The sequence below is a fragment of the Protopterus annectens genome, chromosome 5.part1 (genome assembly GCF_019279795.1).
Source record: "Protopterus annectens isolate FY-2018-M chromosome 5.part1, PAN1.0, whole genome shotgun sequence".
Lineage (NCBI taxonomy): Eukaryota > Metazoa > Chordata > Ceratodontiformes > Protopteridae > Protopterus > Protopterus annectens.
Genome location: NC_056736.1, coordinates 459,246,689 through 459,272,332, shown reverse-complemented (window position 1 = coordinate 459,272,332; position 25,644 = coordinate 459,246,689). Strand labels below are relative to the sequence as shown.

The following is a 25,644-nucleotide window of genomic DNA, read 5'->3' as shown; positions in this document are numbered from 1 at the left end:
GTGTAAGAGAATTTAAGTACCTTAATCTGCACTTTTTTTTCCCAAAAAATACAGTATTTAAATTGATTTTAACTGTGTGTTGCAGGAATATTAACTGAACTGGAAGTTTTGACTCTGCTCTTCAGTTAGTCTCAGCCACCCTCCCTGTTTTTGTTTTGGTGTTAATCTTAGTCACCTTGAAACTGCCTGCCCCTCTTGTAAATTTGTGTTTGAATACTCCTTCTGGGCCCATCTCATTTGCTCACTCAACTGAGTGCAGTGAGATCATATTCTGATTTCAGGCACTCCTACTGTGTACAAAGAGAGCATCTGGGAAACAGAAAAAAAAAATTTAAGCTTGTTTCCTGCCTTTCCTGTTAAGTGGTATAGACTATTTGTAGGCTTCTGAGCCCCAAGCCCTTCTGTGTTGGAGGGAAGCCTTCTAGCTTAGTTTTTTTTTTCTTATAACTAGCCAGTTTTCTAGTTTCAGCACTCAAATCTGTTTCTTTGATCTCAGCACTTGTTCAGAAAAAAAAATTAATCTGCTTTTACTGTACTTGTGTTTCTACCTACTTTATTTTACTTTTGCATCAACTTAAAAGTACTCAATTGTATTTATTACTGCTTGGTGTAACTCATTCTAAGCCTTTTGGTTTAAACACTTGGGCTTCAGACCAGTTGTTTTGCACTGAGAGGGTTTGTGGTCTGCACTGTAATGGCAGAACAGGTAGCTTACATCCTTCTAGGTTGGGAACTGCTGATTGAGGGCTCAGTGTCTGTTATTCTAAAAGTGTATTAATTCTGGTTTAAGCACTTGGGCTTTCAGGCCAGTTATTTTACATTAAGAGGGTTCGTGGTCTGCACTCTTGTGGGAGGAGAGGCTGGACTCTGCCCTTCTGAGCTGGGAATTTCTGGTTAAAGGCTTATAGTGCATGCATATCTGAACTGCTTCTTACTTTAGTTGGTGCACCTTGTTTGCTGTGGCATAGACTGGATTCGGGCCTGCTGGATCTAGCTTTGTTTGTGTAACTTGAGCACTAATCCAGGCATTCTCTAAAGTATTCAATTGTATTTATTACTGCTTGGTAGTAACTTGATTAAAGTGTAGCTATCATTCTAAGTCTTTTGGATTAAGCACTTGGGCTTCAGACCAGTTGTTTTACATTAGGAAGGTTTGTGGCATGCACTGTGGTGGCAGGACAGGTAGCTTTCATCCTTCTAAGTTGGGAACTGCTGATTGAGAGCCCAGTGTCTGTTATTCTTAAAGTGTATTAGTTCTGGTTTAAGCACTTGGGCTTCAGGCCAGTTATTTTACATTAAGAAGGTTTGTGGTCTGCACTCTTGTGGGAGAAGAGGCTGGACTCTGCCCTTCTGAGCTGGGAATTTCTGGTTAAAGGTTTATAGTGCCTGAATATTTGAACTGTATCTTACTGAAACTGGTACACCTTGTTTGCTGTAGCATAGACTAGATCCAGGCCTGCTGAATCTAGCTTTGTTTATATGCTTGTTGTTTGTTTGCTTGTTATTTTCCTGGAACGCTAATTCCACCTAATACGCAGCTTCTCAGCGCTTCTGTGGATCACTAGTGATATCTGCATTGCTTACTGTACTTATTTCCTTGTTTCACTTGAAAGAAAGTTACTGTTTGTCGTTTTTGCATTTAAGTTACCTGTAACACATTGCACTTAAGTTACCTGGCACTTGCTCGCTAAAGCAATTATATAAGTCAGCACTAAAAATTAAAAGCACTACACCCTCACTCCCCACTGGCCCTTGTTTTCAATTATTAAGGAATTCCCAATATTATTCTAGCATGTCCAAAGGTCAGTTGTCAATCTCCTCTCCGGTCCAGCTGGTGAATCTGGGAATCTTGAGGCAATGTTACAACTGCCTCATGTACACAGACAACCCTCTCCTCCTCCCAACAAATTCCAACACATGTGAGAGATGCAACCATATAGCCAAACTGGAGGCTAAGCTCTCTCAACTCAGTACTGGCATAACCAGCCAGGAGGAGAAGGAAACCACGCTCACTACAATTCCAGTCTCACATAGACCTGCCACGACAGCAAACCAAACACATAATCACACAAAAACATACTTGGAGGCTCTAAATAAAGATCTGCCTAAGCAGCAGAGACCTCCAAAGCAGACACCCAAGCAACCTCTACCCCAAAACAAAACACGTGCAACACATATCTCACAAAGCCAGTGTGCCAAACAGTCACAGCCCTTAAGACTAAACAACACACCTGATACACTTGTAATAGGTGACTCTATCATCAGGCACACTGACGTCCCGCTCACCAGGCTGAACAAGGAGAGGGTCATGGTGAGCAGCCTGTCAGGCGCTAGGATCCGCCACATAACACAAGCACTCAGGTCACTCCAAGGCAAGTACAAATATGACTCAGTCATTGTTCATGCTGGTGTGAATGACCTGAGACGTACCTCCCTGGACTACATGAAAAGAGACATAAAGGAGCTCTCTGAGCATGTAGCCCAGGCCGGTATGACCCTGACCTTGAGTAGCATCTTACCCTCACCAAGAATGATGCCACAATATGAAGACAAGATGATCAATTTCAACAATTGGCTTAAGTACTGGTGTCATTCAAAGGGGATCCAATGCCTGTCAGCTTGGGATGATATGCTCGACAAGCCACGATGCTTCGCTAGGGACGGCTTGCACCTGTCAACCCTGGGCTTTCGGATATTGGCAAAGGTTCTTGCTACCCCCATAGTGCCTTTTTTAGGCAAGGCTCAAAAGACAAACCCATCTCCATAGGTATCACAAGGGATAAGAAACTAAGAGTAATGCTACTCAACGCCAGAAGTCTAAACCTCAAGATGCATGCACTCGCAACTCTCATTAGCATGGAGAACATTGATATCTGTGCAGTAACAGAAACCTGGTTCAGGGCTCCTGAGAGCACCCCAGCACTACCAGGTTATACCTCATACCATGCTTTTGGCCCCAAAACTTGGACCGAACCACAAAAGGAGGGGGAGTATCGATATTCATCAAAGATACCCACACCTCCAGGTTGGTGGCAAAGCACGAAGCATCAGAGACTATCCATGTGCAACTAACAGTGGGTAAAACTGCCTTCCAGTTTATAGCCTGCTACAGACCACCCTCCCAAACCCAGGAACCCCACTCGGCCTTTCTGAGAACACTGGAAAATATGAAGGTCTCTCCAGACACCATTATATTGGGTGACTTCAACTACCCAAACATAGACTGGGAGCATTACTCTAGCTCCAACACCCTAGCCCAAAGTTTCCTAGAATTTATAAACTCAAATGCTATGGAACAACTTGTTACCACTCCCACAAGAGGGAAAACATACTGGACCTGATCATCACCAACATGGGGACTCTATGTTCCAGACCAGAAGTGTATCCCTCACTGGTAAGATCAGACCATAAACTAATCTCACTGGATATTCACATCCCAACCCCACCCCCTGCCCAGAAAACCACAGTGAAAAACTTCTCTAAAGCAAATTTCACACTCCTCAAAACCGAGGTGGAATCCTTCAAAGCCCCCAGGCCTGTGGAAAATATGGCCCAGACCGCAGAATCCTTTATAAACGCATTCTATGAACACCTTCAGGAATGCATGGATCATGCGATCCCAAATAAAACCAAGACCCAATCCTCCAAAGGCAGACGTCCTGTCTGGTGGACCCCAGCCATAAACAAACTATACAATAGAAGGAGGAAGCTACTAAATGATAGAGCAAAATCCCAAAAAGGGAAGGCATCACTGATCAGTATTAGCAAAAACTACGGGCGCTCATAAAATTGTCTAAAGCCAGCATCGAGAGAAAAATTGCACAGGACACTAAGGATAATCACAAGGCTTTCTTTAGTTATGTTAGGAACCTGGGTGGTAATTCCCAGATATGCTCAGAATTAGTCCAAAATGACAAAAAATACACTGAACCCACAGACATTGCCAACATCCTAGCTGACAGGTTCAGCGCAAACTCCCCACCAAAGGGCAAATATCTATCCCAGCAGAGTGCTGCCCCCCTGACATCTCAGATGCTCACGTAAGAGCTGCCCAAACACAGCATAAATGGGACCAGACGGTGTCCCGGGCTGCGTCCTACATGAACTCCAAGAAGAGCTAAACCCAAACATAAAACTACTGTTCAATCTCAGCCTTACTACAGGATATGTGCCCAAAGAGTGGCATACAGCAACAGTGGTCCCTCTCCATAAAGGTGGTGCCTCAATGGATCCTGGAAACTATCACCCCATAAGCCTGACTAGCTTGGTCTGCAAAGCTATGGAAAGGATCATCATGGACCTCATAAATAAAGATATTGGGGACCTACAGACACTGGATCCTACCCAGTTCGGCTTTGCTAAGGGCAGATCCTGCCTCTTAAACCTGGTTGATTTCTTTTAAACAGTCACCAAGGCCATTGATGAGGGGAAGGTGGTCCACACAGACTACCTGGTCCTCGCAAAAGCCTTCGATACAATACCCCATTCGGGCATTATAGATAAGCTCACCAGCTTAAATATAAACCCCTATGTCACTAGATGGATTGCAAACTGGCTTAAGGACAGAACCCACATGGTTAGAATTGCTGGAGCCATGTCAGACTCCAAACCAGTTACAAGTGGTGTCCCACAAGGCTCAGTCCTGGGACCTCTCTTGTTCGGTATATATTTCTCAGAGGTACAGGCCAACACGGAAGGACTGTGGCTGACCAAGTTCGCAGATGACTGCAAACTGGGCGCCATAATCGACTCTCCAGCCGACACAAGCATCCTCCAAAAGGACCTCATAGAAACAAACAACTGGTGCCAGAGCCATGGCCTCAAGCTAAATGCCAAAAAGTGTATAGTCATCCCCTTTGGCAAAAACAAAGTGCCCACAAATTACCACATAGGTGGTAATCCATTAAGTACAGAAGAAGTAATTAGGGACCTGGGGACCCAAGTTGATAGCAATCTCTCATTTGACAACCACATGGCCAAAATGGTTAGACAAACATTTTATATAACCCACCTAATCATGAAGGGATTCACATCTAGATCAGGGGAGGTCATCGTGCCTCTTTACTCATCCCTCATCAGGCCCATAATTGAGTACAATGCCCCTTTTGGGATGTACCTTACCAGACACCTGCAGCAACTGGAAAGACCCCAAAAGTACCTCACCAAGAGGATCAAAGGGCTCAAACAGATGCCATATGCTGCTCAGTTAAAGAAACTCCAGCTCTACTCAGTGGCATACCGCCTGTTCAGAGGCGATCTGTGCCTGACGTATAAAGCCATGTCCAACCCGGAATTAATGGACATGCTGCACCTCAGAAAATCTAAATCCCATCGAGCTACACGCTTGAGAGACTTGAACCTCAGCACTGAAATAAATAGGACATGCTGGAGGGACAAATTCATAACCCAGAGGCTCCCTTCACTCTGGAATAAAATCCCAGACCAGGTTAGGCAGAGTCCCTCATTGACTCTCTTCAAGAGGAATCTTGATGAGTGGATGGGAGATCGTAGGTTTACCCCGGGTATCACTTCTGTGTCACTGTTAGACAGAGGCACAGTATTCTAACCTCGAAAAAGGGCATAGCAAAATAAATTTAAAATGGGTGGCGAAAGCCAAACACATTCTGGCTAGGCTTATAAATGCCCTAGGGCAGATAGCCTAGTATGAACCTATGAACCTATGAACCTATGAGCTAAAATATCATTGGGGAGCCATATTATTTTATAAGCCTACAAAGCTTTCTGGAAGCTACATCACCAGTTTGGCAGTGATATTTACAATGGTATTAAGAACATGAGAGAGAAATACAATATAGAAAATGCACTCCAGAAGCAAAGTAAACTACAAAATTGTTTATCTGACATAGCTCACAGTGGAGAAAATTACTATAGCTGTGTATCATGGCAAAAAAAAAAATTATCAGAAGAATACACCAACTCACTTTACCCCAGTCAACATTTAACTTTACAGGGATTACTTTGGTAGAAAACTTTCTTATATGTAACTAGTAAATCCTGACTGTCTGATGTTAGTTTTAATTCTACACATACACACACACACACACACACACACACACACACGGACACCCACAGCTGTGTCTCTCACATGCACACAGACACACACATTAACACACATTTCCCACCACATGCAAACAGACACAATCACAAACACACACGCACACCCACACACTTTTCATCATCAGGTGTTACACCAGCCTGTTTCTAGCATGATACATTTTACTTCTGTGGCACTCAAAATCATGGTAAGCTGACATTATACATTATTACATAGTCTCTTCATATACTGCGGTTCTGTCATTGTACAATTATTTTCTGAAATGTGATTTCATACAGAAATTATTCAATGGGAATATCTTATTAATCACCATGAAATGAATATGTGGGACAATTTGGCTGGCCAAAAATGTCATCATCTCTCATATACATAAATGTGTACTTCATTTGGAGAAGGTCACCTTGAAAGAATTGACAGTTTACAATATGATAATGTTTTACTTGCCATATGTTTTCTTTCAACAAAATAGTGTAGATCTGTGATTGTTGCACTTGAGTAGCTGAATGTATGTGTGTATTTATTACTTCTTAATGAAATTTTTGGTACAACATAATTGTATGATAAAGGAATTAATATTTTTATTCACTTATGAATTATCCAGGTTCTTAACAACAATATACTGAAAAAAACAACCAAAATATTACAAAATCAAGTTATGAACCTGTACCTTTACTTTGTGGAAAATAGATTTTTGAGTTTTTAATTTTCAATATTTTTCCTCAGATTTAAAATGCAAATATTCTACATATATTATGAATGAGACAGATAGTATTTTTAATATTCTGATTAAAATAATAATTTCTCATTATTTTTTCAGTTATCAGCTTCCATGCAAATGGATAATATTTTCACCGTGGTATTATTTAAGTAACTTGCCAACAGAGAACTCTTAATAGTTTGGAGTAAAAAAAGCACAAACTATCTAAGCTATTATCTTAAATACATGGCCTGAAAGTATTCCACAAAACATTAAGCAAGTGACCATCTAGTTTCATCCTTTAGTCCTAGATTTGATTCACTTGGTCTCCACTTACATGCTGTGCATTTCAGAGCTATATAACAAGACAGTGCTACTGCTCCTGTGTTAACAATGAAAAAAGCTACTCCTTCCAAGTGTATTAAATATAAGTATTCTTTCCTATGAACCTATACAAGTGGTTTTAGCACAGTTAATAAATAGCTAACATTTTATTTAACAAATGTAACCTTATCAATTTGACATTTTTCAGTGTTTTCATTTATATTTTATAAGAAGTATGTAAGCACACCTGATGGAGTGATCTTTCCCTTGTCATGACCTTGCCTTGCATCATCACGTGTCTTACTAAGTATAACATAATTCACTTTCAAAGTTGTTCATACACTAATTTCACTTACAGTATGAAGAAACACTATGCAGTGGAATATGTTTATTTGATGTTTAGCATAGTAATGCAATGTTTAATTAGTTAGTTAGCTAGTTAGTTAAATAGTTAGTTGCAGAAGTAAGTGAACCAAACTACAAAGACTTTAAAAGACAAAGCCTGGTTACTAAAAGTAAAATAAAATAAAATAAAATATGACTAGATTCTAAAGGTTACACAGTGCATGGAGCACTATGATTACACTCCAGATTTTTGTTAAGCACCTTTCTGATGTAAAAAAGATGCATAGCAAAGTTTTGTTGAGCACATTTCCAGTACTGTTAAGTTCTCATCTCATGTTATGGCATAACAGCAACCACTTCATAACAGCGGTCAAAGTATAGTTATCGCTTTAAAAGTTGTTAAACAATTCACTGTCTTGTATAAAAAAGTGTTGCAGAATGAAGTATATGACAACTTTTAAAGCAATGTAGTCATTACAGGAGACCTCACTATTGCCCACTAATACTTTGCAGCAGCACTGAGTCTTTTACAGCTTTTAAAGTTATAAAACACTCCATGTTCCTTCATCTTGTTAACTGTAACTGATAGCACTTATAGCAGATAGAGCTCCATGAGTTACAAAGTGTTATGATCTGGTCTTTTCATTCAAAACTTATTTCTATTGCATGGAGCACCATGATTATGCTCCAGTATCAGGAAAAAGACAATCTAGTTAAGCCCTTCTCTAGCACAAGACCTGATTTTAACAATTGTTAAGCACTCCCTAAGTCTTGTTAAGAATAGAGGATTGTACCCATCTGTAGTTGTGTTAACATAGTAGTGATAACAGCATATACCACATGCAAGGAGTAAGGGATTATGTTACTGAGCTGACACATTTGCAGGACGTATCCTGTTTGAGATTATGTTTCAGTGTTCTCTTACATTTTGTACGGTGGTAGCTGGCTTAATATCAAATGGGAGAGAATTCAACATACCTGGAACTAATACCTAAAAGGCACTGGTATACACTGCAGTGACAGTAGGTAAGATTGTAGGTGGATTATGGTACGGGTATTTGACCAGAACACTAGCTCTCTCTTTTTTTTTTTTTGTTAGAATTCCATGTAAGAATATACAGTGGTCTGCACTAAGCATCATAAAGTACCAAAATACAGATAAGAAGTTTGGAATGGTCACTTACTGGCATTTCATTATCCCCAATGACAACACACAGTGATGCCCCTTGTGACTGGCCCCAGTCAGAAAATGACACGTTATTTTGTGATGACGACAATATGCTGAATATTTTTTCAAGGGTTCCTTAGATGATAGTTGAGGCATGTACTAGTGAGGGATATTCCCTTTGGTAGAGCTTGATTTGCATAATGGTTAAGGTCTTTGCCTTATAAACACAAGGTACAGGGTTTGATTTTGACCTTGAGTAACTGGCTAAGCTTAAAATGGCCCATGAGAGCAGTTGGCCTAGTATTCATTTATGAACCTATAACTGGTACATTATCTGAAATGAAAACTTGCAATTTTGTAGCAGGCAACTAACATAGACATGGCTTTAGGAACAGTTTCATTAATGTGTATAGAAAAAAATGAGCAAACAATCCACCCATATTCCAAGGAGGTTGTAAAAATCATGTTTCCAGCAGAATTATTCCAGGTGCTGAGATGTTAAGCCGTTCTTTTACCCACAACAGACTCTTGTAGCTAATGAAAATCATTGATTTTATTTTGTGTAGCTTGCATTTAGTCCAATCCTATCTGACAAACAAAAGTACAGTTCATTCTACTGGCCACAACTGGTGCTGATTTTTTTTTTACTATTCTGAATGATTATGTCATCTGTTTAAGAGATACAGTTATTTGAAACGAGGATCATCAGTCGTCCTGTATTTAAGAATAAACTGAATAATGAGTCCAGTTGAAACATTGAAGTAATTTTTATCACACCCAATCTACCAAGGATGATGATAGACTTTACTTGTAACAACAGATGGCACAGTGGTGCAGTTGTTTACATTGTCACCTCACAGCATGAGATGCACAATTCTCCGCTGAGGTGCCTTCTGTGTCGAGTCCACATGTACTCCCTACATCCGTGTGAGTTTCCTCCCACATTACAAAGACATGCACCTGGAGCATTTTTCCCAGGGCCTCTGCTGAAATTTGGCTTGCTCCAAGTCAGACTTTCCCAGTAAACAAATGTTAAATAAATAAAAATAAAATGAATATACAGTAAAATGCCATTATTATAAATGGTCTGAAAACTCTAATGGACATTCACTGCCTAATACAGCTACCTTTCTCCAAAACTCTCTAATTTTCAAGATTTTAAAATAAGGTTGCTGTCCCTTCTCATGTAAAATTCTCCATACGTGAAAACTCTTAGGAACTGAGAAGCTCACAAGAGAACTGATTCTGCCTTGCTCGCCTGCAGTTCAAAACTTAATTGAGTGAAATAGCTTTCACCAAACTGGGACCAACAACCTGGAGCTCCCTAATGAGAAAAATCAAAAACAGAGAAACCATTATTGTCTTTAAGAAAGTCCTTAAAGAACATCTCCATCCACAATGTACATGTAACTGCTTCAGTGACAGTGGTTAATCCTTAAGGCATTTGAATATGTCACAGTTATAATTAGTATTCAAATAATGCCTAAGTAATCTACTGCTATATATTTTGTCTGTACAAAAAGTAATCTGTAATATTTGAACTTTTGTAGTTTCATTTGTGTCACTGTATTGTTCTAATGTTGTAAGGGTCAACAGACAAGATCACTCACCTGTGCATGTGTGTGTGTGTGTGTGTGTGTGTATATGGATCTACTATCAAAACTTCGAACTTCATATAGTCAAGACCATAACATCAAGGTTTTTTTTTTACATTTATGCAGGGGGCAAGCCCCCATGCACCCCCCACACCCCCTGCTAATTAAATATACCAACTCCAAGATTGCACTACAGTGAAGAGAATGGCAAATTTTACATTCCATGCTGTACAGTGATCTCTATTTAACCTATTTGAAGTTTCAAACCTTTGATCTTATGGTCTCAGCGATATGAACTTTGAAACTTCAAACTTCCAAAGTAGACCCATAGATATATATATATATATATATATATATGCACAATATATACACACACTCATACACACACACACACACACACACACACACACATATATATATATATATATATATATATATATATATATAGATGTGTGTGTGTGTGTGTGCGTGTGTGTATGTACATATACTGCAGGATTCAAGAAACTCCATGTAGGGTCTATGTAGAGCCTACATGGAGTGTTTCTGTGTACACAAAGCCATGCCTGTAGCAGTGTCATGATTAACAAAGCGCAGCTCACTTAAACAAGGTTTCACAGCATGCAACAGTGTTTTTATGGCCACAAAACCTCTTCGGAAATGTAGATAGCAAAAAATCTGAACAAAGCTATAAATAATGGGGGGGGGAATAAAGACCCAAAAATAGAAGCTATTTTATATACTGCTCTTATAAACTTAAAACATTGATAAAATAACAGGTTTTGCATTACCATGAATTTTCTGAAGGGTATGAAATCTGAATCGCAAATGCCTGCCATTGTTTTCCGAGTTCACCCCCAATGATTTGCCAGTGATTTGCCAAAAACCCACAATTTTATGGGAAACAGACCAAAAATGTGAAGCACAAATCTGGACATTCTGCAAAAATCTGTACAGTTGAGAGGTATGACAGCAATTGTTTTCCCCTGTTCAAAATTTGACAGGGTCTATAACACATTTAAATTGAGAAAAACATATAAGGGACTCTGCTATAGATATGTCATTCTGCATTTATTAATTTCATATATTTTATTGTTTGTCATTTCTTTTTTTCACATGTTTGGGCAATGCTTAGCTCATTTGCACATTCTGAATTTTTCATATTTTTTTGTTTTTTACATGTTTGCTCAATACTTAACTTGTTTGTGTGACTGGACCACCCATGTATCAGACGTGACCCAGACAGCCAAATATAGAAACCAGATTCATTCAATTAATGCCAGTGGGCATTGTGCAAACTTGGTAAGTGAAGCTGCACAAACACCGTCAAGTTAACAATGAATACTAATATAGGGAATGTCATGTAACTAATCCTGTACCAATAGATGGTAAGGCTAGGTCTGGAGTGCAAATGGTTTTGGATTCTAGTACAGGGCTGTACTGTGCCAACACTGCAGATTATACAAATGAAATGCAACATAGCAAGTGTTTTCTCAGCCTTCTTGTGGCAGGACTGCTGTACATATAGTTCTGGGTTCAAAAACTGCATATCCTGTGCACTTTTATGTTGTTTCTCATCACGTCATATTTACTGTCACTCATGACACCTGACATAGTGTAGCTGATAATATTTACATGTATGAAGGCTGAGACACTAAGACTATGTCAGTTATTTACCTATTCATTTATTTGGGTATTGTGTATATATTATGCTCACAGTAAACAAAGCTAACAGCACTCACGGTGAAGCCCTATTCTCAAATCAAATAGCCAAATTATGTAGCTCTCTACCCCCATCCCCTTCAAAACACACTGGAATCTACCAGTTTCAAACAGCTACTATTTGAAAATCTATCCAAAAACTGGCATTACTCCTGCACCAAACCTGACTGACAAGATATGTATAACTCTCTCAGCATACTGTCCACTCCTTACCTCCTTCTCTCCCTCTCCTCAGTGTTACTATTTGTTCATAACTATTATTTAACATGTACACGGTACTAATTTTATTATTCTCACAGTGATCTTTACTGAAGTGCTTGTGTGATTTTCTTTTTTGAACTTGTATCTACTAGAAAACAGTACTGAATGCTTCTTTGTATAGACTAACTGGACGATGCGTATTCTGCATCTTACTATATGTATACTGTTGTACTATCTAATTATTACATTTTGCTTATATTTCTGTGGAAGTTTTCGCCAAGAGCCTCCACTGAAAATGGGTTTCTGGCCCAGTCAGACTTTCATGGTAAACAAAGATAACTAAATAAAATAATAATTATGAAAAGTATGACAGTGGGTATAATGTGTACTATGTTCATGCAAGTATATTTCTGCAATCCCATTTGAATAACAGAGCTACATAAGCAGATGTATATCAAATATCCTTGGAATTGCATTGTTATTTTTTTAATTGCTCACTGGCACCCTGGCTTACCATGTTTGCGTGGTGGTAAGTGGGGTGCAGCTTTTTCAAATGTTGCAAAAAACAGACAGTGCACACTCTCAGTAAGCGCAATATATGCAATTGGTGGGAAAACATATATTTAAAGTGGAATTGGTGGGAAATGCTCATTAGACATTGAGGTTAAACTTTAGGAGACATAGCTGGTGTTGTAGAGGGTATGCACTTTTGAGCACAGAGTTGGGGTGTTCAGTAGTCCAAAGTCTTTGTTGGGTTCCTAGTTAAGGAGCATGGCCCATGCCTTTTGTAGAGGGACTACTCAGGTTCTCAGTATAAGTCTGAAGCCTGGACAAGTTTGGCTAGGGCTTTGACCCACTCACTGGTGAGCACCATTTCCATCATTATGATCATCTCCATAGGAGGAAGAGAGATAACCTTGATCAGTGAATCAGGGTGTGTAGAGGAGGGAACCCTCCACAGATGTGTAAGTATAAAATGCATTGACCAATAGTAAAGTTGCAGCTGAATATAGTCAAGACTGGTATTCATAATGGCATTTTTTTGTTTTTCTTTTCCACGATTGCTGAAGAAAGGGTCTCAAATGTAAGGTCTCATGGAGTGCACCTGGCAAGGATGAGGGAAGTATGTGGTATGTATGCATATAAAAAGTACTGTTATTGTAGCTTTAACTGTTAAAGATGGATTACTTGTTATTTCAGACAGTTGTATATAACTGAACATGCATATTTCAACTGTAAAAGAAAGTATGCATGGCTTACTCTGTAGCACAAAGCAATTGTTTCACATTCTCAAATAACAGTGAGCAGGCATATATAAAATGTAAAAAGAAAGTATGCATGCATTAGTATGAAATCCGAAAGAAAAGTACAGTACTACAGTAGTCAGCAGTCATGGGTTCAAAGACCACACTTCCCAAATATACAATAATATGTACAATACTGTTATGTTTTCATCATTATGAACAAGTTATTTTCAGAACTCAATACTTCTGGCATGACTGGCCTGCTGTCAAGTGTAAGCATGCATACGTGCAATATATACACACATGAATGATTGCTGACTGCAATCTAATCAATACTACTGTGTCCATCCGTTAGTAACTGGGTAGTCTTCAAAGTAGTAAAGACATTTCTTAGGATTTGGTAGCATTAAAAGTAAAATGTAACAGGATAGAGTGATATAATTGTAGAAAGCTTTTGTATATTAACTATGAAGTTAGTAATGTTTTCCTGTTTTTTCTTTTACCCCACCCTTTTTTTCTTTTTTTATTGTTTAATTTGTTTTCATTTTGTTGTTATTATGTATAATTTTGTATTTCTTTGTTTTATTTCTGATTTTGTTTTGTATTTATTGTTATATAATTTGTTTTTTGTTATTTTTGTCATTATTGTTTATCTTTTTCTTTGTTCAACTATTTATTTTTTTCGGTGTCTAATTTTTTTTTCTTTTTTATTTTATAATTGTATGTTCATTTTTTTATTACTACAGCACATCAGGGTAGACAGATCACCTGTAATTTTCCTACTCTCACTTCACTGGCTACAGCACATCTGGGCTGCAGCCTGGTAGCAACCCTCTGCTTCCCCTACACTACCTGGGCCCTCAGGTAGTTCTGCCCCAGAGGATATGCCTGTGGTCCAGGGGCGGCTCGTGGCATAAGGCTGCCGGACTGCAGCCCCCTCAAAAATAAAAAAGAAAGAAAAATGAAAAATAAAAAAAAAATTATGTTTTCGAAATTCGCGGACTTCGCGCATGCGCATAGACCGAGTCCCGACTACTGTCGGTCTATGCGCATGCTCAAGGCAGTCAGGCCGTCCCCATAGGGGGACACATAGACCGAGTCCCGACTACTGTCGGTCTATGCGCATGCTCAAGGCAGTCCGGCCGTCCCCATAGGGGGACACAAGGAGATGTCTGTGCACTTTTACAGTGCACAGACTCGCCAGGATTATGGGTCGCGTCCGGACTGCAAGAGCAGCAGCAGGGACTCGGGACAGAGCATTACCATCGGGAAGGAGCATTAGGATCTCGTCGGGCAGGAGCATTAGGATTAGGATCTCGCGGGTCTTTCAGTATTGCGCGGGAAGGATGTACGTTAGCTGGATGTATTCAGGTAAGGTGCCTTTTAATTTACAATGTTTATTTGTATGGAGTTTGTGCTTTTTAATTTACAATGTTTGCTTGTGCTTTACTGGAGTTTGTGTGTGTATGGTGCTTTACTGGAGTTTGTGTGTGTATGGTGCTTGTGCTTTACTGGAGTTTGTGTGTGTATGGTGCTTGTGCTTTACTGGAGTTTGTGTGTGTATGGTGCTTGTGCTTTACTGGAGTTTGTGTGTGTATGGTGCTTGTGCTTTACTGGAGTTTGTGTGTGTATGGTGCTTGTGCTTTACTGGAGTGTGTGTGTGTATGGTGCTTGTGCTTTACTGGAGTTTGTGTGTGTATGGTGCGTGTGTGTATGGTGCGTGTGCGTGTGCGCGTGCGTGTGCGTGTGCGTGTGCGTGTGCGTGTGTGTGTGTGTGTGTGTGTGTGTGAAAATGCCCCAGGTGCTTATGGTGGTGTGGTAGGGAATGCCTCAGGCTTGAACCCTGTATGCAGGTGTTAAAGACTTGAGTTCCCTACCCACCACCATTTGTAAAAAAAATTCAGATTTTTGCCTCATATTCGATCTGATCTGTTCCTCATAATATCTGTGGTTTGTAAATGTTGCAATGCTTGATATTTGATGGTGTAGTAGTAGCATTGTTGCCTCACAGCTGCAGGTTCTTGGGTTTGATTCTTGGCTGGGGTTCCTTCTTTGTGGGGTCTGTATCTTCTCCCTGTGTTTGTGTGGGTTTGCTTTTGTGTCCTCCCATGTTACAAAGACATGTCTGCATTATTTCTTACTGGGCCTCTACTGAAAATTGTTTATTTGTTCCAAGTCAGACTGTCCTGATTAAAAAGGGTTTCTGAATGTTTAATTCCTTGTGTATTTGATGGTGCAGTGGTAGTATTGTTGCCTCACAGCTATAGGTTTTCTGGTTTGATTCTTGGTTGGGGTGGCTTCTGTCTGCATCTCCTCCCTGTATTTGTGTGGATTTGCTCTGGTGCCCTGCCATTTTACAAAGACGTGTCTGCAGTATTAATCCCTGCGTCTCTGCTGAAAATTGTTTTTGTTCTGTCCGCAGTAATATTGACAGGCATTTGAATTTCAGACTTCAGGTTTCTGAATGTTTAATTCCTTGCATAACTGATGGTGCGGTGGTAGTATTGTTGCCTCACAGCTATAGGTTTTCTGGTTTGATTCTTGGTTGGGGTGGCTTCTGTCTGCATCTCCTCCCTGTATTTGTGTGGATTTGCTCTGGTGCCCTGCCATTTTACAAAGACGTGTCTGCAGTATTAATCCCTCGTCTCTGCTGAAAATTGTTTTGTTCTGTCCGCAGTAAAATTGACAGGCATTTGAATTTCAGACTTCAGGTTTCTGAATGTTTAATTCCTTGCATAATTGATGGTGCGGTGGTAGTATTGTTGCCTCACAGCTATAGGTTTTCTGGTTTGATTCTTGGTTGGGGTGGCTTCTGTGTGGAGTGTGCATCTCCTGCCTGTGTTTGTGTGGATTTGCTCTGGTGCCCTGCCATTTTACAAAGATGTGTCTGCAGTTTTAATCCCTCGTCTCTGCTGAAAATTGTTTTTGTTCTGTCCACAGTAAAATTGACCGGCATTTGAATTTCCAACTTCATGTTCTTCAGAATACATAGTAGCACAACCTTTTTTTTTTAGCAATTTTCAAGTTTATAAGATGAATATTTTAAATTTGTCCCTATTTTTGGGACTGTATTCCCCATTATTGGCTTCGTCCAGGTTTTTGTGCTAAGGTTGACAGCTATGGCAAGAACTGAATTCACTGAATATGTTTGAGGGCTGTATTCCCTCATTACTGGGTTTGTCCAGGTGTTTTGTACTAAGAGGTTGACAGCTATGGTGAGAACTGAATTCACTAAATGATAGCCATTTAAGTTTCAGTCTACCTCTTTTACAAAGCAGCTGATGTGGCGTAGTGGTATGTTACTCTGACTGTTTTTGCTCAGGGACCTTGGCAGTAAAATATATGGTGGCAACACATTTTATTCTAGCAACTTTCCAAGATTATACAAGCAATGTTTAATGTGTCCCTGTTTTTGGGCTTTTGACCCCCCCCCAATACATTTTGGCTTTTTCCAGTTTTCTTGAGCTGCGAAGTTGAGATGCAGTTGAGTATTGAGTAGATTTTACAAGGAACTGAGAGCTGCAGGGAATAGAAGTTTAGTGCTTTGCCAAGTTAATACTATAGCACAACAGGCTGTGTACTTGCTTTTGATGCAGAAGGTTGTGGGTTCTACTCCCACAAGGGGTAGATGCTGCCGCACTGAGAATGTTCTCCTTGGTGAAGATACTAACTATGAGTTCGTTATCAGTTTGCCATCCATTTCCTCTTGCAATATTATTACTAGCTTATCATTTTTTAATGTAATATAGACAATTTATTCCTGAGGGGCAACAGACACTTTATTTTTCGATGAAACCATGAAATATAAAGGTGATTGCTAGCAGCAACCACTTCATTAGTTACAGATTTCTTTAATGTGGAATTATTTAGATGACTGACTTCAGAGATTGTGCATATTTACTGATAATGGGCTGTAGAATTGTGCATATTTACTGATAAAGGTGGACTGTAGAATTGTGCATATTTACTGATAATGGTGGACTGTGGAATTGTGCATATTTACTGATAATGGTGGACTGTGGAATTGTGCATATTTACTAATAATGGTGGACTGTGGAATTGTGTATATTTACTAATAATGGTGGACTGTGGAAGTCTGAGTAGACTTTTTTATGATAAATGTTCTCAACTGGGCTGTTTTGCCATTATGGGTGCATATGGTTTGTTTCATTGCTTACTGGAAAAAATGTTCAAAACAAATTTAAAACATCCTGTAACAAGTGTACTGTATTGTACAAGGAATATAATTTTAGTACAATGAGGAAGGTGTATCAAAGAGCACATGTATGTTTCATATGCAAGGAGCCTATGATTCGAAAACAGACCAAAATTAATCTTTATCTGCCACTGGCAAAATGTATTTTCTTTGAATGTGGGTTTCAATGCTGTTTCAATGAATGTGAGTTTCAAGGGCAGAGAAGTTTTAATGCTAAGTTTTCATTGTGAGACTGCATTGCTTTGTTTAACAGATGACTTAGTGTTTGTGCTGTAAAATACAAAATAAAACTTTCAAATGAAGTCCAACTCATCATAGAAGTAAAGCAGTATGCACATTAGTGTTTATGGTAAATGGAGTGAAATAGCCAAGTATAATGGTTCATTGGAATGGCTGCAGAGGCTCCATTCAACCATTATTTTGTCAGGGGGGGAAGGGCAGCAAACTCAGACAGGCCCAGCTGAACTATACCTCCCAACTGTCCAGATTTTCAAAGAATGAATAGATTTTTGCTTCTTATTTTTGGTTTGTTCATAAAATTTGTAGTTTTAATTCCTAAATGATTTGCCAGAAGTCACTCTAAGTTTCAGACTTCATAACCTTCAGAAAAATGCATGTTAAAGTAAGAGCTGTTCTAGCAACTGTCTCAATTTATACAAGAGCAATTTTTAGTACTGTTTATATGTGCCCCCAATATATTTGGCCTTGTTCAGATTTACTGCATTAACAGGTTGAGAGGTACATGCAAATAAATTGCTTTATAGAATTAGGCATAGCCAACCTCTCAACTGTCCCCAATTTTTGGCTCAAAATGTTGCTCTTCCCCCTTATAATCCCTCCGCAAAATAGCAATTTTGGAAGAAAACATGGAGGGTTTACAATTAAGAAATAACTGTAATAATCAAAGTTATAGATTACTTGAAATGCATGTAGATTCTTTTATATTTTGTCAGCTGCTCAAGGTAGCAGTACTAATATTAAAGTGTCCCTTCTTTGACAGGTAGCAGCTGTATTGTGTGTCTGTTTTATATTTTTGCATCACGTTTTGTCCATTTTTCATAAAATTGTGTTTTTGGCAAATTAGTGACATCACTAAAGACTGAAGTTAGAAAATGACAGACATTTGAGTTTCAGATTTTATACCCTTCAGAAAATTCATACTAATGCAAGACCTATTCTATTATCTTTCTAAGTTTATTAGAGCAATATTTAAAAATTGTCCTTATTGTTGGGCCTTTGTCCCACTTCTGTGTATGGCTTTGTCCAGATTTCTTGCTCTTGAGGTTCAGAGGTATGACAAATGTGTCAGGGCCATCACAGTCAGCCAGAGAGATTTCAAATTGTGACATGCTTGTTGCACCCCACTCCCCCATGTAGTGACTCTGGATGTGTCCAAGCAAGGCAAGGAGTTGTTGTATCTACCTTGGATGGGGAGGACACACTGCATAAGTACTACAGTGGCTTTTCATTTGTCCTTGATTTTGCAGAATGGTCTGGTTTCTGTCATATTTTTGTACTGTTGATTTATGCTTATTACTCAAAGTGCCCGTTGCTCTGTGTTTTTAAGTAGCAATGCTTTAATGACCATAAGGTAAGCTTGTCTGAGATCGTAAGATGCAAGTAAGCTTTAATAAGCATACTGTTAAAGAATTGCCAACATTGAAAGATTTTCTGTTGTTGCCATGCAGAGAATACTTGACTAGATAATGTATAAGCCTTGGGTATTAAAGGACAGGATTCCATTATTTTAAAAAGCTCATTACAATTGTTGGAGACTTCCAGTCATCTCTACAGACTTTACCCGTAAACTAAACAGAATGCCAATCATGTGTGGTCCATAACCTGTACAGTAATCCTTTAAGCAATGTATCTTGAGCTTGTTTCTTGTTTGCTTTTCATTTTTTACTTTTATCATGTTTTCCCCATGAAACAAGTTGTCAGGCAGCAGGTCTTTTTTGGATAAGAAACATTTTTACAAGTGGGGGCATCACATAGATTTCTACTTTCAGCATGTTACTTGGTACTTTAATAAAGCTGAATATATTATAATTAGGACTGCAGTGCAAGGAGAAGTGGTTTGAGTTGAGTGCTTCTGGTTTTTCTTATACTTGATTTTGACTGGCATTCCAGTAATGTATTTAAAAAGTAATTTATTTTTCATGCCTCACAACCTTTTGTTTCCATCTAGATATTAAGTAAGCTGTCATGCTGCCAATGCATTGAAATATTTTTATTCTTCTACACTTATTTTTGTCTTGATTGGACTTTCATAATGATGGTTTGCCACCCAGGGCAGCGTATTTAATTAAAGTTAGTTTTTTGTGGTTTTGTGCATAGCTCCTCCCCTTTCTGGTTGACCACACCCCCTCCCCTTGACCCCACCCATTCAGCTGTCTCCTGCAGCCCCCCTGTGATTTGAAGTCACCAGCCGCCACTGCTGTGGTCCCCTCTGGGAGCAGTGGTGGAGGGGGTGCATTTATCACCCAGAATGACTTGCCAGGTATGGCGTATAGGATTGTGTATGGCACAGTGGACACATGCCTATGCTAGATGCCATTCCTCCTCTTCATCCTGGCACAGAGTACCTGTCAAAGATCCACACATTGAGCACTGCAGCCACTGGTGCAGTGAGGGGTCAGTGGCAACAATCCACTGGGTGAGGACTTGATTCCCACTGTCACCCATCCTGATGTCCATGAGATCTCAGCTTCCCTATCCTCACCCCTACCATGGTGTTCACCCCCTCTTGTGTTCTTCACCATCCCTCTATCTTGTTGTGTATGTCCTGTCTGTCAGCAATTGCTTCTTCACTTTGCCAACTTGTATGCTCCAGACATGCCTATGTCCCTTCCCCAGCATTCTTCTCTCACAAAAAAGGCACCTGTCCCCCCCAAAAAAAATCATCCCATACATAGCTCTCTATTTCTCACACTTGTCTACTTGACACACTTGATTCAGTCAAATTGGCTATACAACATGGTTATATAGGCGACAGTCCAAATTTGGCCAATATTGTATACATCTGATCAGTTTTTACTGTTGAAGAAATGGATAGCTATGGTTCTTTCCTACATCCTTCCTGCACATTCCTATCTTCCTTTTAATTTGTTTTTCCCCTGCTTGCTCCACATTTCACCACTTTCCTATCTTCCCACTTTCTTTTCTTTAAAGAATCATTGCCCAATTGTTAAGCAATGGTAAAAGGCAGATGTATCGGTAAATGTATGTAAAACTAGCGTACACACTTGTAAAATTTATGCCTACACCCATACCTCTCAACCTGGAAACATCAAACATCTGGACTACGGTAGATGAAAAATAGTACAAATTTGTATGCTGATTAACATAACATTTGCATACATAATTATGTAACCCCAGTCACTCCAATAGAATTGTGGGATACCAATTTTCCAATGCAAACTGAAGAACAGACAACCAAAATATGGGCCCAGAGTCCTCTTGCAGCCATTACAATGTCCCATTACTTGGCTATTTTGCCCCATTTACCATAAACATTAATGTGCATACTGCTTTACTTCTACAATGATTATTTGGATTTTATTTTACATTTTATTGCACAATGCACAAACACTAATAGACATCTGCTAAATAAAGCAATACTGTCTCAAAATGAAAACAGACTTGGCATTAAAACTTCTCTGCCCTTGAAACTCACAGTCATTGAAACAACAGTGAAACCCACACTACATCCAAAGAAAATGCACCTGGCCAGTGGTGGATAAAGATTACCTTTGGGCTGTTTTCAAATCATAGGTCCCTTGCACACAAAACAAGAAGCATGCATGTGTTCTTTGATACACCTTCCTGACTTTATTAAATTATATTTCTTGTATTATACAGCACACTTGTTAGACTTAGAGCACATTTTAAATGTATTGTTTGAACATTTTTCTAGTAAGCAATGAAATGAAATGCATGAACCAATAATGACAAAAATTGCCCAGTTCAGAACATTTCCATCATAATAGTCTACTTCCACACACATGCACACACACACACACACACACACACACACACACACACACACACACACATATATATATATATATATATATATATATATATATATAAAAAACTTCATGTAAATAGAATGACAGTAGGGTAAGGGGCATCTTGCACAGCTTCTCAAACTTATTTTCAATTTCAGTTTTTGCTTGACTTACTCTGATTTGTGTTATCAGACCAACGCAATAGCTGTAAATACACAACAAAATAAACTAGGCAAACTGCATGTTTTAAGACTTCCAATTTTTAGTCCAAGTACTGACAGATCCTCTCCCACATTCATCCTGAGGCATCAAAACTATCATTGTAATCCAGGTGCTGTTAACTGGCCACTCTTGCTTCTCCACTGTCTGCAGTGGAAAAATATGTGTTTTATCCTGAATGCTGGAAAAGGTACTGCACTTGTTTAAAAATATTTTCTTATAATGCAGCACAAAACATAATAATTCTGGTTTTCTGTTTCTGAATTTAGTTTAATGATATTTTTGCTCTTTCCACTGAGGCACAAATGCCGTTGTGCATGACGTTTTCTCACTTCTGTTGTATCTGTAGCTACACCCTTGACTTGTTACACCCGCCCCCTTTAAAAGTACAACAATACAGTACAGTATCAGCAATGCATCTATGTAATGTGGGAATAGAACCCACAGCCTTCTGCATCAAAAGTAAGTATTTAACCTATGCTATTAACAATGCAAGCAGACTCAGCATAAGCAACACTAAACTTCTCTTCTCCTGAAGCTCTCAGCTCCCTGTAAAATCTACTCGACACTGAACTGTATCTCTCAGCTTTGCAGCACAAGAAATCTGGAAAAACCCAAAATTTATTGGAGGGGACAAAAGCCCAAAAAACAGGGACACATTTTAAACATTGCTTGTATAATTTTGGAAATTTGCTAGAATAAAATGTTGTGTTATCACCATGTGTTTCACTGCCAAGACTTCAACCCAGGACCCTGTGCACTACAGCCAGAGCAACATACCACTATGCCAAATCAGCAGTTTCCAGAAAGATAGGAAGACTGAAACTTAAATGGCTTTCATTTAATGAATTCAGTTCTCAGTTCTCAGTTCTCACTTCTCACCATAGCTCTCTACCTCTTAGCACAAAACACCTGGACAAAGCCAATAATGGCTGAATACAGCCCCAAAAATAGGGACAAATTTCAAATACTGATCTTATCAACTTAGAAAATTGCTAGAATAAAAGGTTTTGTGTTACCATGTATTTTCTGAAGAATATGGAGTCTGAAATTCAAATGATTGTCATTATTTAGTGAATTCAATCCTTCACTGATTTGCCACAAAAATCCAGAAAACCACAGATTTTATGAGGAACGGAACAAAAATATGAGGCAAATATCAGAAAAGTTCACAAGTGGTAGTGGGTAGGGAATTTCGGTTCTTGTTACCTGTACTCAAGGTACAGGGTTTGATCCTGAGTACCTCTAGCCACCAGGTATATTTAACTGGGGCATTTCACATACACATACACACACACACACACACACACACACACACACACACCAGCCTAATAAAATAACCACACACACACAGCAGCCTAATAAAATAACCACACACACACAGAGCGGCCTAATACAATAACCACACACATGGAGTGACCTAAAACAATAACCACACACAGCGGCCCAATAAAATAACCACACTCATGCACACTAATTGTAGCAGCAGCAGCCTAATAAAATAACCACACACACTAATCATAGCAGCAGCCTAATACAATAACCACACACACACACACACACACACACACACACAAATACTGATTGACAGATGGATGGACACACACACACACACACACACACACACACACACACACACACACACACACACACACACACACACACACACACACACACACACTAATCGTAGCAGCAGCAGCCTAATAAAATAACCAAACATGCAGTCCTGCTTGCACCTAATACAATGACCGTCTCAGCTAATACAATAAAATAACTGAGCAGTCAGCACAGCATAAATACCTCTGCAGTCCTGCTTGCACCTTTCCATCCATTCCTGTTTGTTCCATTCCTGGAAGTTTAACAGATAAGCCAGCCACCATTAATAGATAATGGTTGTAGCTATCCATTCCTGCTTACAGCTATGTTCAATAGCCTCACAGCTTGGCTGAAGCAGCCAGAAATGCACGTACGTTATGTCGTTGAGCTCTTGAGCTCAATTCTGGCAGGCTGTTTCATGCAGCTGACATCATTATGCACGTGATGATGTCAGCTCAAAAAGCGAAAAAAAAAAAGATTTAAAATAAAAAATCCAGGAAATTAAGGAGTGCCTCTCGGGAATCGTGGCACCCCATTATTTGGATCTCAAAACTGGTAAAAACTGAGTACTTCAGTATGGTTGAGAGGTATGCCTACACCCCATTTCAAACACAGTACCATCTGCCTCCAACAATGCATTATATACGCCTGCATTTGAAACCATATATACACCTGTATTTGAAATCACTATCATGTTCCACAAAAATAATGACACAGATTCATAAGTATCCCAATGTATAATTATTTACATTTAAAAGTATGTGAAACTGTTACGTACACCTGTATTTAGACCCAGTACCATCTGAACCAAAACAAGGTTGGATCAATGCATTAACAGATGGTGCTACAGAGTTAGTTCTTTAGCTTTACTAAATTATAAATTGGGATACTTGTGAATTTGTATAATCATTTTTGTGGAACATGGTGGTGGTTTCAAATACAGGTGTATATAATAGCTGTAACTGCTTTTGCAATGGGCACATCTCATTGTGCAATACACACTATCAGACACCATCACTCACAGATTCTCTAAAGAAAAGAAATGTGGAAGACAGAGAGCTGACCACAACACAATCATGTTGTATAGCCAATTGGACCAAATCAAGCACATCATGAAGACACTGATGTGAAATTGAGAAGTATGTATGGGACAATATTTTTTGGGGACAGGTGCCCTTTTTTTCTTTTTAGCAGCGAGAGGGGAATGTTGGGGTAGGGACCCATGTATATGTGGGTAAGGTTCAAGGGTGTGCCCCTGATGTGCTTGGACTTGGTGCCATAGCCAGTAGAGTAGGGGCAGGTGGCTCCCATGGCACAGGCCTAAAAAAAAAAGAACATAACGGGTGGAGAGAGAGGAACAAAAGGGAGAACATTACCAACATCATAAGTGACATACAAAGCAGAGATACAATTATTTCACTCTATGTTACCTTTACTATAAACAGTACAAACTGTAAACAGACTTTTTTTTACATTTCTGAATATCCATTTGATAACAAATGCACACTATAGTACAGATTTCAGCCAGCAATCCTTGATGTATGCATGCCCCAATTCTAGTAATTACATTTTCCAGCAGGCCATTTCTGCTATTGCTAGAGAGATCTGCAGTTACAGTGCAAAAATGAAGAAAACATAACAGTAATTGTTCATTTGGTAATTGTGGTGTTTGAACCCACAACTGCTGACTACTCTCTACTACCATAGTGTTCTGTGCTCTCACTGAGTACTGCATGCATACTTTTCTTTTACAGTTGCGAGATGTAGGCTCTATTTTATAGTACTGTATTTGATTTATTATCAAAACCTTGCAGCACACTTGTGCAAGTGATTACTTACCCAAATTAAAAGATTGTAAAATCCAAATACCAAATGATCACAACACTGAACATGGTAATATCAGAAAGTCAGCCATTGACAATGTCAGCATTACTCAGCCTACTTACACTTCCTGTTATGTCCTACTAATGTTTTGCAGGGGGCAAGTCCCCCTGCATCCTCCCCATGTGGGGAGATGCACACCATACACCCCATGCTAATTATATATACAAACTCTGAGATCACACTAGGGTAAATTTCCTGATCCCAACTGTAGTATGATCTCCGCTCAAAATGACAAATCCACAACACCAAATACTAGCATGCATTCGCTGTTATGGAGTCAAACATTTACAAATCGATGTTACAAAACCCTGAAAGAGTGACATTCAACCTTCTAAAGTTTGTGTAACTGA

General features: G+C 39.2%; 1 protein-coding gene across 7 annotated transcripts in view; it reads left to right on the top strand.

The window, feature by feature from the left end:
• LOC122803484 (galactosylgalactosylxylosylprotein 3-beta-glucuronosyltransferase 1-like) overlaps positions 1–25,644 on the top strand; it is a 783,044-nt gene that overhangs the window by 316,078 nt on the left and 441,322 nt on the right. The window contains exons 2-3 of one of the 7 annotated variants that reach the window (XM_044073114.1): positions 11,434–11,504; positions 13,196–13,255. The exons of 4 other annotated variants lie outside the window; for them this stretch is intronic. The gene's annotated coding sequence lies outside the window, so the exon portion shown is untranslated. The remainder of the gene's footprint in view (positions 1–11,433; positions 11,505–13,195; positions 13,256–25,644) is intronic. 2 more of the 7 variants (XM_044073117.1, XM_044073115.1) reach the window with 2 other exon arrangements.